The following is an 18286-nucleotide window of genomic DNA, read 5'->3' as shown; positions in this document are numbered from 1 at the left end:
AAAATTTTAAGTTTAAGTTTTGTAAATGGAGAAATCAATAATGTCTAATGTAAGATATAATGAGATTCCATGGAATCTTTTTTAAAATCAACGATTGTGGTTAAAAGACAAAAATAAAAAAAATTGTAGTCATTTGATCAAATCACGTTAAAAATTAGGAAATTTTGTTGGTGACTTAGACCTTTTTAAATCAATTACTAGATATGTTGCTTTTCTCTATAAATTTATTTCTCATTCTTTAGCATTTAAATCAATTAAATTGGTTAAAAAGTAATTTCACATTTTTGAACGCAAATCCTATTTGGCATGACTAACCATGGATTGATGTTTCTTTTTTTTTAATCGTTGATTTAAAAAGATTTCACAAGATTCATCGTAATAAAATTTTTAAATAAATGTGACCGAAGAAAACATTATCGAAATAACTTTACTTTTTAAAGATTTAACTTCAGATTAAATCAAAATCCAATATCACTACAAAATATAATAGGATTTCACCCCCAAAGAAAAGGAAAATTTTGGCAGGTATGCACATGTTCACTCCTAATCTTTGCTCTCAACTCTTTATTTGTTTACCTCTTTTCCGTTAATTCTCAGTTGAATAGGTTAAATTAAAAGGTTTAATTATTAATTAATTTTTTTAAAAATAAAAAATTTATTTAAAAATAAATTAAATATGAAAATAAAAAATTTAAAATTTTATTAAAAGCAATAAATTTTTACCAATTTTTAATGGTTTTCTCAATTTTCAATTTTGGTCGATTTTGAAATAATTTTTTTATTTAATTTATATCAATTTTTGATTTAATCAATTAAAAAAAGTGTTTTTTTATTATACTAAACAATTTTTTGTTAAAATAATAAATGATTTTTAGAATTATATTAATAATAAGTTATGCAAATTATAGGTTAAAAAAAATCATGGCACTATTTAAATGTAGGAAAATAAAATAATCCATAAACACCACTATCCTTTACACTTTACAGGACAGCAGTCATGGATATATAGTATATGATATTATGCATATGGTATACAGTTTATAATAATAGACAACAAGTTGTGCATATTGTATTTTTAATATGAAAAAAATAACATAAATATAATAAATGTATTAAATATTACGTGTTTATTAATTATTATATTGAAATATTATAGGAAATTAATTAGTATTATGAAAACTTTTATTATTATTATTATTATTATTATTATATCTATGTTTAAATTAATTCATTATTGTGGTACTACCAAATGCGATGATTAATCTTATTCTCGTCCTAAATGAACTGTCGTCCTTTTATCATTTATGCTTGTTTTATAATGTTTATGTTTGAAATTTTTTATTGTTCCTTCTAAGAATGTTATCTTTAAAGTTCGAACATGTGTCTTTTCCTAAAAATATAATGTACCTTACCACTATATCCAATACTTATTAAATTAAATCATAAAAAAATTTAATATCAAATAACTAAAATTTTAAATTCAAGTTTTGTATTATATAAAAAAATTGAAAATTTTATTTAAAAATCCAACCTTGAATTCAATTTAATAAGAGATCATATAAGTAGTGGATGATTTGAAGCATTAATTCTTTCCAAGCAGAAATGGACAAATGCTTGGTCTGGCACAGAAAAGCAGAGAAATAAAAATCACGACTTTTTTTTTTTTTTTTACTTTAGGGAAGAAGATCCTTTTATTAATAAAGTAATTTTTAATAAAATAATTAAGCCTATTATTTATAGTTAATTGAATGTAAAGGACCGATAAATAAAACTTTGTAAAAGAGTAACAATTCCTCATATTTACTCTTTTTTGACACAATGTCTAAAATTATCTATAGCCGCTCCCGATTCATAAATAAGAGAAATAATATACTTCAGCGTACTCGAACCCACATCTACCTATAATGATAACAATACCCCTTGTAAAGCCCAAAATCTGCCCGGGCCCATACCAGCAAACCCCCCGCATGCCCATCACCGTCTGCACCCCATACCCCCACGCGTCTGACACCAGCTGCCACCGCCCAAGCACCTGCCACCACCGCCCATGCCCACTTGCTCTGCAAAACCTGCAAAACAACAAAGAACAGAGAGCAAAAATAAGGCTATAAAGCCGAAACAAGCATGTAAACAAGCGGGCTTCCGATTTTTTGTAAAAAAAAGAACAAAAAGAAACGCATTAGCAGAAAGAAATAAAAGCAACAAAAATAGGAAAAACAGCGATTTCAAGGTTTTCGTTTTTTTGTGTTCTTATTTTTTTCTTACCTTATTTCGAATCTACTTGACAAATCTAAAAGAGGAGTTTATTTACTATTTTCGGTGTCGATTTAGTCGACGTTGGCTCCTCCGGCCTGATGGTCGACAGATCCTTGTGGTCTGGCTGAAACCGCGACGGTGGTGGAGGCGTATTATGTGCCGGTGAAGCCTAAGAGTCGGCCAAGGTAAAGAATAGGAGAAAAATGGGGGCGGTTAGATATGAGTTTTAGTAAAAATGACAGAGCTCAGTGGTTCTTTTTTGTGTTTTTTTAATATTGAAACGGTGGTGTTTAAGGGTGGGGGCCGCGTGTTGATCCATGCCCAGACCCAATTTGTGCATTTATATGTCAAATGGGAAATTTCCACAATTAATCCCTCATTTTTGCATCACATTCCAGCAGACCCCATTAGCATCCATGTGTTTTATTTTAATTTTTCCCCAAAAATTTGTACACCATTCCATTTTAGTCCACTCCAAGGTGTAGCGTTTTGGGACCTGGATTATTTCTAGTCCTAGTCCCTATACATTTATATACTTTGCATTTTTTAAAAAAAACTATCTTATTTGTAAATTATTCCTTTTATTTTAGGTTTAATTTTAATCTAGCCTTTTATTTGTATAATCTGCTATCTTAAAATACTTTTAATATTTTGTATATGTTAGTTTTCATTTGTTCAATTATTTTGAGATTTCTTTTATCCTATTATTTTTACATTTTTCACAATATTTTTATATACATATTATTATACATATTATTCTCATTGAGTGTTCAATTTATAATACATATTATCGTGAAGACTCACAATATTTTTGTACATGAGTGGAACTATCTTAATAGCTTTAGCTTGTTTTATAAAATCATCATTTTAAAATTCTTTTTGAGCTATTTTAGTACTTTCATATAACATCTTGTTTAAATATTTATATATATTACTTATTTCAAATTTATTTTTCATCTGTTATTATTTTAAACCTTTTACTATTTATTTTAAATTGCTTTATAAATCATTTATTTTACTTGGTTCTATGTATCATTTTTGTTGTTTTGTACATTGATGATTTTAAATCGTTTCATGCTATTTATTTTAAATCGCTTCTTGTAATATTTATCTCAAACGTGTTTTTACATATATTACTCATCTAAAATTAGCTTGTTATTCATTTTTTATTTATTTTAATTTGCTTTGTATATTATTTGTTTTAAATCGTTTTTTACCTCATTCATTTTAATTTGTTTCATATTAGTTACTTCAAGTTGTTTCATATATTATTTTGTTTCATTTCTTTATCATTAATATTGATGCCAATATAATATGTGTTGTATGGTTATTATCATTAGGTACTTTGTAGTTCGTTTACTCATATTGTCATGTTATTGTGATTTATCGTAGTAGTATTTTATTTGCCAATTATTTTGCCACGTTTATATCATCATTTTTCCTCGTTTCATTCAAATCACATCGTGCATTAAAGCTCGAATGCATACATTTAATGTAGATTGTTTTACCTTATTCCGAACAAATCAAATACACATCGTTTTGAATTTCATACTTGTTATTCTTTCATAAAAAGAAAATTTTTCTAAATAAGGCAATATTTCGCGTTTGGAAACTCGAGAAAACGTGCCCTAACGTGCTGGGTTTCGATTTCTCGTTTGACTAAATAGCCAAATATCCTCTCAAAGCTTCAAAGTATGGTTTCATTAAACTATAAGGTGATCTTGGTTTTGATGGTTTAGAGTATCGTGTCCTAACGTGCTGGATGTGATATTCCTTCGGAACAAGAGAATCTTATGTTTCAATTCACGATCAGATTTTCTTTTAAGGATCGTATTTTTTAAAACTCTTCAAATTTTCAATTTTCGACACTAAGACACTAATAAATCAACTAGGTACCAATTTTGGGCGTATCGAGAGTGCTAATCCTTCCTCGTACGTAACCGGCTCCCGAACTCATTTTTCTGAATTTCGTAGACCAAAATCGTTGTTTTAATAAAATTAAATCATTTATTAAAAACAACCACTTTTTGAGGTGACCCTATCACACCTCGTCAAAAAAGGATTGGTGGCGACTCCCGTTTTCATTCTTTTTTTAAATCCAAGTCGACCCCGTTTTCATCCAAAAAATGGTGTCAACAGCTTGGCGACTCCGCTGGGGAAAATAAGAGAGTCAAGCCATGTGTTGATTATTTCTTGTCTTTCTGTTGAAAGTGGAAAATTCGATTTAAATTTACGATCCTCTCATTGCATCTCTTCTGTTTTGAGTTATTTTTTTATCGTGTTCTGTATTTTATTTTATACCTCTGCACATTGCATTGCATGACCGCTGGTCATACCCTTTTAAGTGGGAGTGAGAAACTACGCCTTCGTGAGGTTTTCACCTCCGCATGGGATAGTGAATCGCTTCCGGGATACATCCGTACCTATGTCTTCGTGAGATTTTCATCTCCGCATGGCCATAGAGAAATGTATCCCCCTGAACCGAACTCGGTCCGCATGAGCCTACAATGGGTGAGGATCGAGGAATCTGCTGGTTCAGGTACCCTTACTTTAGAACCAAACCTCATGTAGTGAACCTTAGGAGCTCACCCTAGGTAGAACCACTTCGAATCCCTAGTATTCACCCAAATAGGTGTTCTATTTATTCTTGCTTGCTTTTGCTTTGTACTAACATGTTTTCTTTTTGTCATGATTGCATTGCATTTTCATCATAAAAAGAGGTGTTGATTCACGTTCAATTGCTAAATAGAGAGCTTGTCATAAGAAAATGGGTTTCTTGATAAAGTGGATGACGATACGGTTGTCCTAATACGGTCCGAGAAGATAGAACAAAAGAAGGATGATAGTTCAGTAGAGGACTATACGACTTTGCCTCGTTGCCTGAAGACTTAAGATGACAAAGATTATTCGAGAACCGCTAGACTTTTTAAAGAGAAGCCAACGAGCATCACAAGGATGAGTGAGTAACGAGTCGCGGCCCGAATCAAGTAAAATGGAGATAGAAGCGACGTCCCTTTTGAAGAATTCATGAGACTTACCTTAACGCTCGATTGAAGAAGAGGATCGAATGACTCCGCCTACGAGGGCAAAACTGTATATATCCATTTTATGTAAAGAGATTTGTTTTCTAGTAAAGTTGTTCTAATAGAATTGAATCAAGAATCAGCGTCTCTTTTTGCATTCATGCATCTGCATTACATTTTATTGCATGCATTTTTTTCATTCATTAACATTACATTTCATTGCATACAATAAATTTCCTAAAATCCAAAAGTGCATTGAGTTCAGAACTCTAGTACAGAGACAGATAGATGATGAAGATTTGGAATTCTCTGAAGATATCGATGGTATGGAAAGGAAAGGTGTTTGTGCCTTTGAAGAAGAACTAAAAACGAAAAAACCTATCATTTTCTAAATCCCTAGAGGTGTTCTACACAACTGGACTGTGGAGGAGATTTTTGTAATTTTTAGGACCATTTCAGAGTAATATTCAGAACACTCTTATTGCTCTAAGCCTGGGAGCAATAGAAAATCCTTTTGTGAAAAAGGCACATGTCCATTATTCTTTATTTCAACGAAATGCATCTTTGTGTCTTGTTTTGGCAAACATCCTTTTGTTCCTTCCATTTCATTCATGCTCATACTACACAGATAATTATCCTTGGATTCATTTGTTCGTTGAGTCTTCTTTCGTTCCTATAACAGGTCTCTAGATATCAATGATATGAGCGACACTGCTATTGACTCAGAATCTCCTTTTGAGCAAGATATGTGTCCAGAGGTACCTCAAAACTTTGAAGACGATCGAGACTGTAGCTTATCTCCTGATTGTTAAGGATGGTAGAACAAGTCGAGAAACAGATCTTGCTTTACAAAGAATCAGTGAAAATTGTGAGCTTAAGAGAAGAGAAAAAGTTGATTATCAGAGCCTGTATCACCGCGGAGACAAAGCGAGATGTCATTCAATGATGTTTTCACATGACCATACCAAGATATGCCTGAGCTACTAAGACGTGCGGACACTGTTGAGGCTAAAAAAATGTGTTTGAGGAACACATGCATTGATATTGTAATGGCCAAGTGAATCATGAAATATGGGTACTGCTGGTCCACAATGGAAGGGGATTGCATCAGTTATACCAAGAAATGCCACAAGGGCCAAATTTACAGAGACAAGATTTATGTGCTTCATTTATCTCTTCATGTTATGACTTTTCCATCGACTTTCTCTATGAGGGGCATGGATGTCATTGGGCCGACCTCACCAAAAGCTTTTGGCGGTTATCGATTCATCTTTGTGTTCGTCGATTACTTTATCAAGTGGGTAGAGGTTGTTTCATATGCCAATATCATAAAGTCGACACTCGACAAATTTCTTGAAGAATCATATGTGAATGAGGAATGCCAAAAAGGATCATATTAGACAATGCATTGAATTTGAACAACCGCACGACATCAGAAGTTTGCAGTCTGTTCAAGATTAACACTATATCGCCTCAAAATGAACAGTTCAGTGGGGGCAAAAAAAAAGTAAAAAAAATGAGAAAAAAAAAAGAAAAAAAAAAAACAAAAAAAACCAAATAAAAGAAAAACCTCTACTGGAGCAACTCAGTTCTCACTAGTATATGGAATAGAGGTAGTTTTACCCATCAAAGTTGATATTTCTACCCTTCAAGTCTTGTCAGAGCTGAATCTGGATGAAGCAGGTCCAAGCCCGATATGATCAGTTAAATTTGATTGAAGAGGAAAGATTCAAAGTTATCCGTCTTGGTCAAAAGTACCAAAAATAAAATACGCGAGCTCACCAAAAAAAGTTCGCCCCAGAGAATTCCAAGAAGGGGACCTGATGTCGAAGAATATTCTTGCCATACAAAAGGACTTCAGAAGAAAATGGATGCCAAACTGGAAAGGACCTTATGTGGAAGGCCTTATCTGAAAAAGCGTTGATATTGACAGGATGGATGGCAAGAACCTGCCTAATCTCGAGAATTCTGATTCAAGAAATAAATACTTCACTAAAAAAAAACGAAAAGAAAAATGAAAAAATGAAAAAGAAAAAAAAGAAAAAGAAAAAGGAGAGGCCAAGGCGAAAACCCGCAAAGGGCGCCTTGAGACCAAAGGGTTTTGAATTGAAAACCCATGAATGGGCAGTTCAAATTTTGTTCAAAGGTGGGGCATGCAGTAGTCTCGCCCTTTCTGAATTAATAAGAAGGAGAGATGCTACATCTTGGGGCATCAACAAAGCCTTCTAGGACTTCTAAACACATATCAAGTTCAAAAGGGTCCTTAAGAAGTTTGGGGCAGAGAAGCTCATGCTACGATATCTGGGGCACCTATTTCCATTTTATTCATTTTTTGTATTTTTGACAAAATACATCATCTTGATTAATTTATTCTCATTTTGTATTCTAGCAAAATTTGCTATCCTGATTAATGTGTTCATTTAGAGCTTTGCTCTCAACAAATTTTCATCTTATCCACTGTGATAATATTTTCCATCTTATTCATCTCGTATCTCAGCAAAATTTGCTATCTTGATTGATTTGTTTGTTTAGAGCTTTGCTCTCAACAAAATTTCATTTTGTCCATTTTGATAATCTTTTTCAAGCATTTTTCATTGAAATAACGATTAATGGACTGACAATACACATGCAGAAGGAGTTCTGCATATTACTCTGAAAGTTTCTAAATAATACGAGGACCTGAAACAGGACTATTGTTTAGAACTAACCAAACCTAAGGGTTGGAAACATTTGAGAAATGATAGTCTAAATAGCGACTATTTCTTTGGGTTTTCTGTCAGAGGTACTGGCTGAACAAGAAGGCATCAGCGATAGAACCTTGATGAACAATGAGGAATGACAACCTAAGCATTAGAAATGGATCATTCTCATGACATTCTACAAATATAATACATACACATCTAGTTAGGAGCATTTGATTCATTCTGATCATGTCATCCTAAACACTAGGCATAAATAGGTCCATGAAATGGATTTTGCAGGTCATGTTCCCCAGAGAACAGATCAAAGAAACAAATCCTATCTCCCTGTATTTGGCAGTGGAATAGATTGAAGATTGCAGATCTTGCCTTCCTGTATTTGGCAGCGAAGAAGATCGAAGATGGCAGATTTTACCTCCATGTGACTACAGTGGAGTACATTGAAGCCGATAACTCTATCTCCCTGTATTTGGCAGTGGAATAGATTGAAGATTACAGATCTTGCTTTTCTGTATTTGGCAGCGAAGCAGATCGAGGATGGAATATTTTACCTCCATGTGACTACAGTGGAGTACATTGAAGCCGATAATTCTATCTCCCTGTATTTGGCAGTGGAATAGATTGAGGATTGCAGATCTTGCCTTCCTGTATTTGGCAGCGAAGCAGATCAAAGATGGCAGATTTTACCTCCCTGACCACAGTGGAGTACATTGAAGCCGATAACTCTATCTCCCTGTATTTGGCAGTGGAATAGATTGAAGATCAAGGATGGCAGATTTTACCTCCATGTGACTACAGTGGAGTACATTGAAGCCGATAATTCTATCTCCCTGTATTTGGCAGTGGAATAGATTGAAGATTGCAGATCTTGCCTTCCTGTATTTGGCAGCGAAGCTGATCGAAGATGGCAGATTTTACCTCCCTGACAACAGTGGAGTACATTGAAGCCGATAACTCTATCTCCCTGTATTTGGCAGTGGAATAGATTGAAGATCAAAGATAACATGTCCGGTCTTCCTATATTGGTAGGAAGTGGATCGACGATGCAGATCTTGTCTTCCCATATTGGTGGCGAAGTAGATCGAAGAAAGCAGATCTTGTCTTCATGCATTAGCGTGAAGTAGATCGAAGATGCAGATCTTGTCTTCCCATATTGGTGGTGAAGTAGATCGAAAAAAGCAGATCTTGTCTTCATGTATTGGCGTGAAGTAGATCGAAGATATCAGATCCTATCTTCCTATATTGGTAGGAAGTGGACCGACGATGCAGATTTTGTTTTCCCATACTGGTGGTGAAGAAGATCGAAGAAAGCAGATCGACGATGGCGGATTTTACCTCCCTGACTACAGTGGAGTACATCGAAGCCGATAACTCTATCTCCCTGCATTCAACAGTGGAATAGAGTGAAGAGCACAAGTCTTATCTCCCTAAGCAGTAGTGGAGCAGACTAAAAACAACAAATCTCATCCCCATGGAGTTGCAGCAAAATAGATTTAAGTCATGTTTCTCTGGAGCGCAGTGAAGTGGATTGAAGCAACGAGACACAGTAGAACAGAACGAGGCTACTTGAAGAAGAAAAACACCAAAAGAAGCCAAGGCTCGGCAAGCCCGGGCAAATTTGGTCTTTCTTGGTCTTTGCTCTGTTTTCGTTACACGACAACGAGCAAAGAGGGGCAGCTGTAAAGCCCAAAATCTGCCCGGGCCCATACCAGCAAACCCCCCGCATGCCCATCACCGTCTGCACCCCATACCCCCACGCGTCTGACACCAGCTGCCACCGCCCAAGCACCTGCCACCACCGCCCATGCCCACTTGCTCTGCAAAACCTGCAAAACAACAAAGAACAGAGAGCAAAAATAAGGCTATAAAGCCGAAACAAGCATGTAAACAAGCGGGCTTCCGATTTTTTGTAAAAAAAAGAACAAAAAGAAACGCATTAGCAGAAAGAAATAAAAGCAACAAAAATAGGAAAAACAGCGATTTCAAGGTTTTCGTTTTTTTGTGTTCTTATTTTTTTCTTACCTTATTTCGAATCTACTTGACAAATCTAAAAGAGGAGTTTATTTACTATTTTCGGTGTCGATTTAGTCGACGTTGGCTCCTCCGGCCTGATGGTCGACAGATCCTTGTGGTCTGGCTGAAACCGCGACGGTGGTGGAGGCGTATTATGTGCCGGTGAAGCCTAAGAGTCGGCCAAGGTAAAGAATAGGAGAAAAATGGGGGCGGTTAGATATGAGTTTTAGTAAAAATGACAGAGCTCAGTGGTTCTTTTTTGTGTTTTTTTAATATTGAAACGGTGGTGTTTAAGGGTGGGGGCCGCGTGTTGATCCATGCCCAGACCCAATTTGTGCATTTATATGTCAAATGGGAAATTTCCACAATTAATCCCTCATTTTTGCATCACATTCCAGCAGACCCCATTAGCATCCATGTGTTTTATTTTAATTTTTCCCCAAAAATTTGTACACCATTCCATTTTAGTCCACTCCAAGGTGTAGCGTTTTGGGACCTGGATTATTTCTAGTCCTAGTCCCTATACATTTATATACTTTGCATTTTTTAAAAAAAACTATCTTATTTGTAAATTATTCCTTTTATTTTAGGTTTAATTTTAATCTAGCCTTTTATTTGTATAATCTGCTATCTTAAAATACTTTTAATATTTTTGTATATGTTAGTTTTCATTTGTTCAATTATTTTGAGATTTCTTTTATCCTATTATTTTTACATTTTTCACAATATTTTTATATACATATTATTATACATATTATTCTCATTGAGTGTTCAATTTATAATACATATTATCGTGAAGACTCACAATATTTTTGTACATGAGTGGAACTATCTTAATAGCTTTAGCTTGTTTTATAAAATCATCATTTTAAAATTCTTTTTGAGCTATTTTAGTACTTTCATATAACATCTTGTTTAAATATTTATATATATTACTTATTTCAAATTTATTTTTCATCTGTTATTATTTTAAACCTTTTACTATTTATTTTAAATTGCTTTATAAATCATTTATTTTACTTGGTTCTATGTATCATTTTTGTTGTTTTGTACATTGATGATTTTAAATCGTTTCATGCTATTTATTTTAAATCGCTTCTTGTAATATTTATCTCAAACGTGTTTTTACATATATTACTCATCTAAAATTAGCTTGTTATTCATTTTTTATTTATTTTAATTTGCTTTGTATATTATTTGTTTTAAATCGTTTTTTACCTCATTCATTTTAATTTGTTTCATATTAGTTACTTCAAGTTGTTTCATATATTATTTTGTTTCATTTCTTTATCATTAATATTGATGCCAATATAATATGTGTTGTATGGTTATTATCATTAGGTACTTTGTAGTTCGTTTACTCATATTGTCATGTTATTGTGATTTATCGTAGTAGTATTTTATTTGCCAATTATTTTGCCACGTTTATATCATCATTTTTCCTCGTTTCATTCAAATCACATCGTGCATTAAAGCTCGAATGCATACATTTAATGTAGATTGTTTTACCTTATTCCGAACAAATCAAATACACATCGTTTTGAATTTCATACTTGTTATTCTTTCATAAAAAGAAAATTTTTCTAAATAAGGCAATATTTCGCGTTTGGAAACTCGAGAAAACGTGCCCTAACGTGCTGGGTTTCGATTTCTCGTTTGACTAAATAGCCAAATATCCTCTCAAAGCTTCAAAGTATGGTTTCATTAAACTATAAGGTGATCTTGGTTTTGATGGTTTAGAGTATCGTGTCCTAACGTGCTGGATGTGATATTCCTTCGGAACAAGAGAATCTTATGTTTCAATTCACGATCAGATTTTCTTTTAAGGATCGTATTTTTTAAAACTCTTCAAATTTTCAATTTTCGACACTAAGACACTAATAAATCAACTAGGTACCAATTTTGGGCGTATCGAGAGTGCTAATCCTTCCTCGTACGTAACCGGCTCCCGAACTCATTTTTCTGAATTTCGTAGACCAAAATCGTTGTTTTAATAAAATTAAATCATTTATTAAAAACAACCACTTTTTGAGGTGACCCTATCACACCTCGTCAAAAAAGGATTGGTGGCGACTCCCGTTTTCATTCTTTTTTTTAAATCCAAGTCGACCCCGTTTTCATCCAAAAAATGGTGTCAACACCCCTGTCAATCGAATTAAGACTCAATTAACTTTTCGCTTTATATTTTAGGGTTAGTATGCTTTTTATTTGATTATTTTATAACATGTATAAAAACCAAATAGCCATAGAATAATTTACTAAATTGATTTGTTCATTATTATATTAAAAGCCTTAAATAGAAGGTGTAATATTTTTATTTTATTTATCTTTATTTATAGGATTTTGTAAAAAAAAATTATTTTGAATATTATTGTTGAATATTATGGAGGTAAATTCGTAGCAAGTTATTTTTTTCATCATAAATTATCGAAGATATTGCATCACCTTGTATATATACATGTGTAAGGATATTTTTTTATTATCATTATTAGATTTTCTTTACGAGTACATGAGATATTTGGAATAAAAAATGCGAGTAAAAACTTGATTGAACTTATGGATCAATTTTGAAAGAAGAAAATGAAAGTTTGTGTCACCACATCAACTCTATTCCCATGCAGCATAACATAATCATCTCAAAAAATACAAAATTAATTGTAATTATGGTTGTAACCATGATCATAAATGGGTTAGTGATGGGTATAACAATCTTTAGGTGATTAATTTTAATATTTTTTTTTCCAAAAAAAGATAAATAAGATAATAACAAAGTTCTTAAAAAACCCTTCAAAAAGTACAGAAAAATTTATGTAATACTTAAATGTCGTTTCGATTAAACTTCAGTTAAAGAGAAAACGAAAGGAAATAGTGCAAAGAAGCATTTGATTTATGACAATGATATTGAAGTAAATTTCCAAACAATGATAACTTTAGTGGCATCGGTAACAATTATATTATGTGTACAAAGTGAATGGAGCTTATTATTGTTATTAGCTAAGACATAGTAGGAAGATGAATGGTCCACAATGTGCTAGTTATGTTGTAGGAGATGATATTTGTATGATTTTATTAAGAAATATGATGTGTAGAAAAATCATGAAAAGCAAGAAATCATTTAGGTTTTTATCATATATATTCTTTTTTATATAATGCCTAGAAGTATTCATAGCTCCTTCTTAACTAAACTTGTTTAGGGGTCGGGTCAAGCCGCCTGAAAAGTGAGAGGGTTTGGGCAAAAAATAAGGTTTGTTTAGAAAACAGATTGGGCCTCGAGTAAGGTTTTTTTTGTTTGGGCCTGGCCCGACCTAAATTTAGAAAAAAGTTTGTTGTTTTCCCACTATTTTGCTGCTATTTTCCTACTATTTTCTTACTGTTTTGTTGTCATTTCACTATTATATTGGTACTATTTTGTTGTTATTGTTTGGATATTGTATAACTCTTATTTTATTGTTAATTTTGTTACTATTTTAGAGACATTTGCTTGTTAAATTGCACATATATTAGTGTTATTTAAGTATAAATACTTTTTTAATTTATTTTCAATTTGCTAAGAAATATTTATTTTAATATTTTTAGTGTTTTTGATGTATTACATATTTTAAAAGATTTATATATAAAAATTTAAAATAAAAAAATTAATACAAGTGGACCAACCAAGCCCAGATTTTAGCATTTTTATTCAGGTCGGGTTTAGGAAAAAAATTAGGCTCATTTTTCAGGTCGGGCCCGAGCCTAAAATCTTGTTAGGGCCCGGCCCATGGACAACTCTATCCCTAACCCTATCCAAATCATCAATGATGAAAAAATAATTGAGAACTCACATAATCATGTAACAGCCTAATTTTCAGTGGTATCGAGAATAGAGATTTGAGATCACTAAATCCGACGGGTGAGTTGAAAATTTAATAAATTAATACCTATGAGTCAAATGTGAATATAAAAGCATTTTTGAATTAGTGAATTTGGTGATTTAAAAGAATTAATTAGGTAAATTGGGTCGAGAATGAGGTATCGAGACCTCAACTTCATAAATCGAGCCATAAATATTTTTAGAAATATTTGTGGAGTGTTGGTGAGGTAGTAATAAAATTTAGTCAAAAAATTTTGACGTTTGGGTGGTTAATTAAATAAAAAAGACTAAATTGAAGAGGGTGTAAAAGTTGCTAAAACGATTAAATAGCTCAATTGTCAAATGAGGAAGGACCTAAAGTGAAAATAAGCCCAAAGGAGATATTTTGGGCGGCAATAGCTGATAAAAATCAGGAAATGGGTGAAATAAGGGAAAAATTGGAAAATTGACAAAATTGGCTAAATAAAAATGGGACTAAATTGGAATATCTAGAATTCTCTTCATTTTTCTTCATATTCATCAGCTGAAAAATAGCCATGGAGGAGGGTTCAAGCTGGTTTTCATACTCTAGGTCCATGTAAGTTTAATTCTTGCTTTCTCCTTGACATTTTTATGTTTTTGGACTTTTACAATTGGGCCCAACTTACTATTTCATTAGTTTTTTATTCCATGTCTAATTTTTGAAATTTTTATGGATGAGTTCTGGAAGTATATGATGATTTGGTATGGAATTAGAGCTTTAAATTGTTTATATTCTGATTTTATTGAAAGAATTGAATAGAAAGTGAATGTTTGGGACCTAATTGTAAAAGAGTTTGAAGTTAGAGTTTTATGTGGAAATTATGAATTTCAATAGTTATGAAATAACTTATAATGTCTATAAAAAGTATTAATTGAGAAAATTATTGAGGAGTTAATTGAGCAAGGACTGAATTGTATGAATTGTAAAATTTGGGGTAAAATGGAAATCAATATTTTGCACTAAAACTGTTTTGGGCAGCAGCAGTAGTTTAACTTTGAAAAATCACAAAAAATTGTAAAAATCAAATTAGGATGAATAAAATATGAAATTAAAGCTTATTGAGTCTAGTTTCTTATAAAAGAAATTATGTAAGCAATGGAATTGTAAATCATAAGATACAATAACTTTTGTGAGACAAGGTCAGAATGATTTCGGGTTCCTCTGTTCTGAATTTGGAAAATCATCAAAAATTAGATAAAAATAATTAGAGGCTTAAATTTATATGTTTAGAATCCTGAATGAGTCTATTTTCAAGAGAAACAAACGAGGACATCATTCGAATCTTGTACGAGAAGATAATTAATTTTTAGTGAAGAAGGGTCAGAACTGTCAGATAGCAGAACAGGGGAGACTTCAATGAATAAACTGTATTAATTGGCCCAACCAAAAATTATGAAATTTTTATGGTAAGAAGAAATATGAGTCTAGTTTCTGGGAAAATTTATGGATCTTAATTTGGAGTTCTATAGCTCAAGATAAAAATAATTTAGTGACTATGACACAGATGGACAGCTTGAATATTCACATAAGTAGATAGTGAAAATTATGGATGATATTACCTTCAAGTGTGTTGTTTATACTAAGGATGTGGATGGAGAGGAAGAGGAGGAAAATATACAAAAATATATGAATGACTCGTGTATAAATTGATCACATGCCCGATTATAATCGATAAGTGTTGGATTAGAAATTATATAATGTCTTATTTGGTATATTTATTATGAAATTATGATTATCGTTATAATACAAAAATTGAACTTGTGAGTTTATATGGCTAAATTTTAGTGATTATTTGTTAATTTTATGAATTTCATGATGTGTTATTTCATATGTATTGATGATAAAATCGTGAATAATGTAAAAGCATGAAATTGAATAAATGATCAAATTGAGCATTTCAGTTCAGTGACAAGATGAATTGAAGGAAAATACCATGGTTGGACCATGGCAACAAGTGATAAGTGATAGCTTCGGCTACACTTATCTGATCAAGGAAAAGTGAAAGTGACAAGTGATAGCTTCGGCTACACTTATCTGATCAATGACAAATGACAAGTGAAAAGTGGTAGCTTCAGCTACCTAATCAATGAAAAGTGGTAGCTTTTGCTACCTGATCAGTGAAAAGTGATAGTTCCGGCTACCTGATCAGTGAAAAATGGTAGCTCCGGCTACCTGATCAGTGAATAGTGGTAGCTTCGGTGACAAGTGACAAGTGATTTCCGTATAAGACCATATCTGGGATATGGCATCGGTGTGATATATGCTACTGTATAAGACCATATCTAGGATATGGCATCAGTGAGATATGTGATTCGTGTAAGACTATAGCTGGGCTATGGCATCGATATATGAATATGTGTAAGACCATAGCTGGGCTATGGCATTATTATGTGAAGATGTGTAAGACCATAGTTGAACTATGGCGTCGAGAAACGAAGTACTCAATTTCGTAAGACGTTCACTAATTTGACAAAGTTGGTAAGTGTTACATGGAATTATGTGATACAAAGAAGTACGAGTTGATAAGATACGAGTATAGAACTTGGTTGATAAATGAATTCATTTGTGATTATATAATTGTTCATCTTGAATGTACTGTCCATATGTATTGATAATTCAAATGTTTTAATGAATAAAATTCCAATATGGAATAAATTGAACACGAGACAAATAATTATAAAATTGAACTCGAAATTCATGAAAATGACAGTTATTGATATATGGAGACATGAGACATTGATATATGAATATGGAAAATGTTTGATAAATGTGTTTATTCATAATTATAGAATTATATACCTCATGTGTACTATTTGCATAAAGATGATATTTCAAATACTTTGGTTATTTAAGCTTAAATATGAAATAGTCTGAAATTAAGATAAGTTGTTATGAAAATATATTTAGATTACAGAGATATGGCTGATCTATGTTGTATGATTACATAACGTGAAATTGTGTATATATATGAGAAATTGAATGAGAATTAAGCCCATACACGTTTCTTGTTATTTATATGAAGTGTACGACTGACAAGGGTGATGAAGTTATAAATAGAGAGTTACAGGGGTTGAAAACACGAGCGTGCGACTCTCCAAAGTGTGAAAATTTTCTAAGTGTTGCAAAAGTTTCATATGTTTACGGTTTGGTCCCGAACCACCCTGAATGTATGTTTTGAGCCCCGTAGGCCCATGTAAGGGATGTTAAACATATGTATGAAAATTTTTAATTTAGAAAAAAATTTATGGCTGATTTTTTTACATTATTGATCATATTAAGTTTGGTAATGCCTCGTACCACGTCTATTGAAAAATCAGAAGAAATTTCAAATCGAGGAATTCACGTGAGTTGTTTGTTCTCATAAAAAATTGATTATTAGACGTTCATCATTTAAGATCAGGTTAAGAATCCCCTACATTTCTAGAAAGTATCCGATGTGATGTATGTAAACCTATTCACCCACTATGTGACCATTTAAATTTTGCATGGTTTTGATAAATACATCTATCGAATAGTCACATTTATGCTTATTTTCAACTCTTGACATAACATTCGCAAGATTACTTGCACAAATAATTAAATTAAGGGTACAAGTTTTCAATGACCATTGTATATTATTGGAATAAAAAATAAAAGTCTTGTTATTTATGTTCATACATAAAATGGTCCAACATAATCATTTATCAAGTACCTCCAATTAATTGCTAAAACATTACTTATGATAACAAAGTTTCCTGTTTCGGAATGGGGTTATATTGTTTTACATGCATCAGGCCAACAAGTTATCATAAATACTTCTTATTACAATTTGCTTTTGGTCTAGAATCAAATATTAATCATCTTATAATTTTTGGATGTGCAATATACTTTTCAAGTGCTCCACTACAATACAAAGATGTGTCCACGAAAAGGATTAGGAAAATATGTTGATTATCCACTTCTATTATTCACAACATAATTTATCGACAATCAACATTGCTCTTATTATTAGGGAAAGATAATAAATAGTTAATAAAATAAATTACATGAAATGTATCACTATTATCTCATCTTGTTAGTGTTTCTGTGTATGTCACCTTCAGATGGGTTAATCTATGTATTTATATGATATGGTTATTGTTCATGAATGTGATATAATAGGTAGGTTATCATGCACATCGACACGCACCCTACTCTAGGGTTAACACATGTTTATACGATGTGAGTTCGCCTATATGATGGTACGGACTCACATCGTACGGTCTCACAAAAGGGCACGAGAGCACTGCACCCAAACTCAAGGTGCGAATCATATAGAGTACGAGTCAAGACCCAAACGAGTAGCGAGTCTATAATAGTGAGAATGATATTACAAATCAACTCCAAAATGCTTTAGAGTTTAATAAAATATTTAATTAATTGAATATGTTTTTGGTTGGATTTA

The 18286-nt window shown here is 32.3% G+C and overlaps 2 long non-coding RNA genes across 2 annotated transcripts; both read right to left on the bottom strand.

Annotated features, from left to right (window-relative positions):
- Positions 1-1766: 1766 nt before the first annotated feature.
- LOC121230333 (uncharacterized) lies at positions 1767-2699 on the bottom strand. Its single transcript, XR_005928275.1, has 2 exons — positions 2266-2699; positions 1767-2069 (listed from the first exon to the last, which is right to left on the bottom strand). It is a non-coding gene; the product is annotated as an uncharacterized lncRNA (long non-coding RNA).
- Positions 2700-9455: 6756 nt separating this feature from the next.
- LOC107942597 (uncharacterized) lies at positions 9456-10434 on the bottom strand. Its single transcript, XR_001695876.2, has 2 exons — positions 10001-10434; positions 9456-9804 (listed from the first exon to the last, which is right to left on the bottom strand). It is a non-coding gene; the product is annotated as an uncharacterized lncRNA (long non-coding RNA).
- Positions 10435-18286: the final 7852 nt, after the last annotated feature.

Source organism: Gossypium hirsutum, chromosome A06 (assembly GCF_007990345.1).
Source record: "Gossypium hirsutum isolate 1008001.06 chromosome A06, Gossypium_hirsutum_v2.1, whole genome shotgun sequence".
NCBI classification, from domain to species: Eukaryota; Viridiplantae; Streptophyta; class Magnoliopsida; order Malvales; family Malvaceae; genus Gossypium; species Gossypium hirsutum.
The sequence above is the reverse complement of the archived record's forward strand: the minus strand, read 5'-3'. Positions and strand labels throughout refer to the sequence as shown.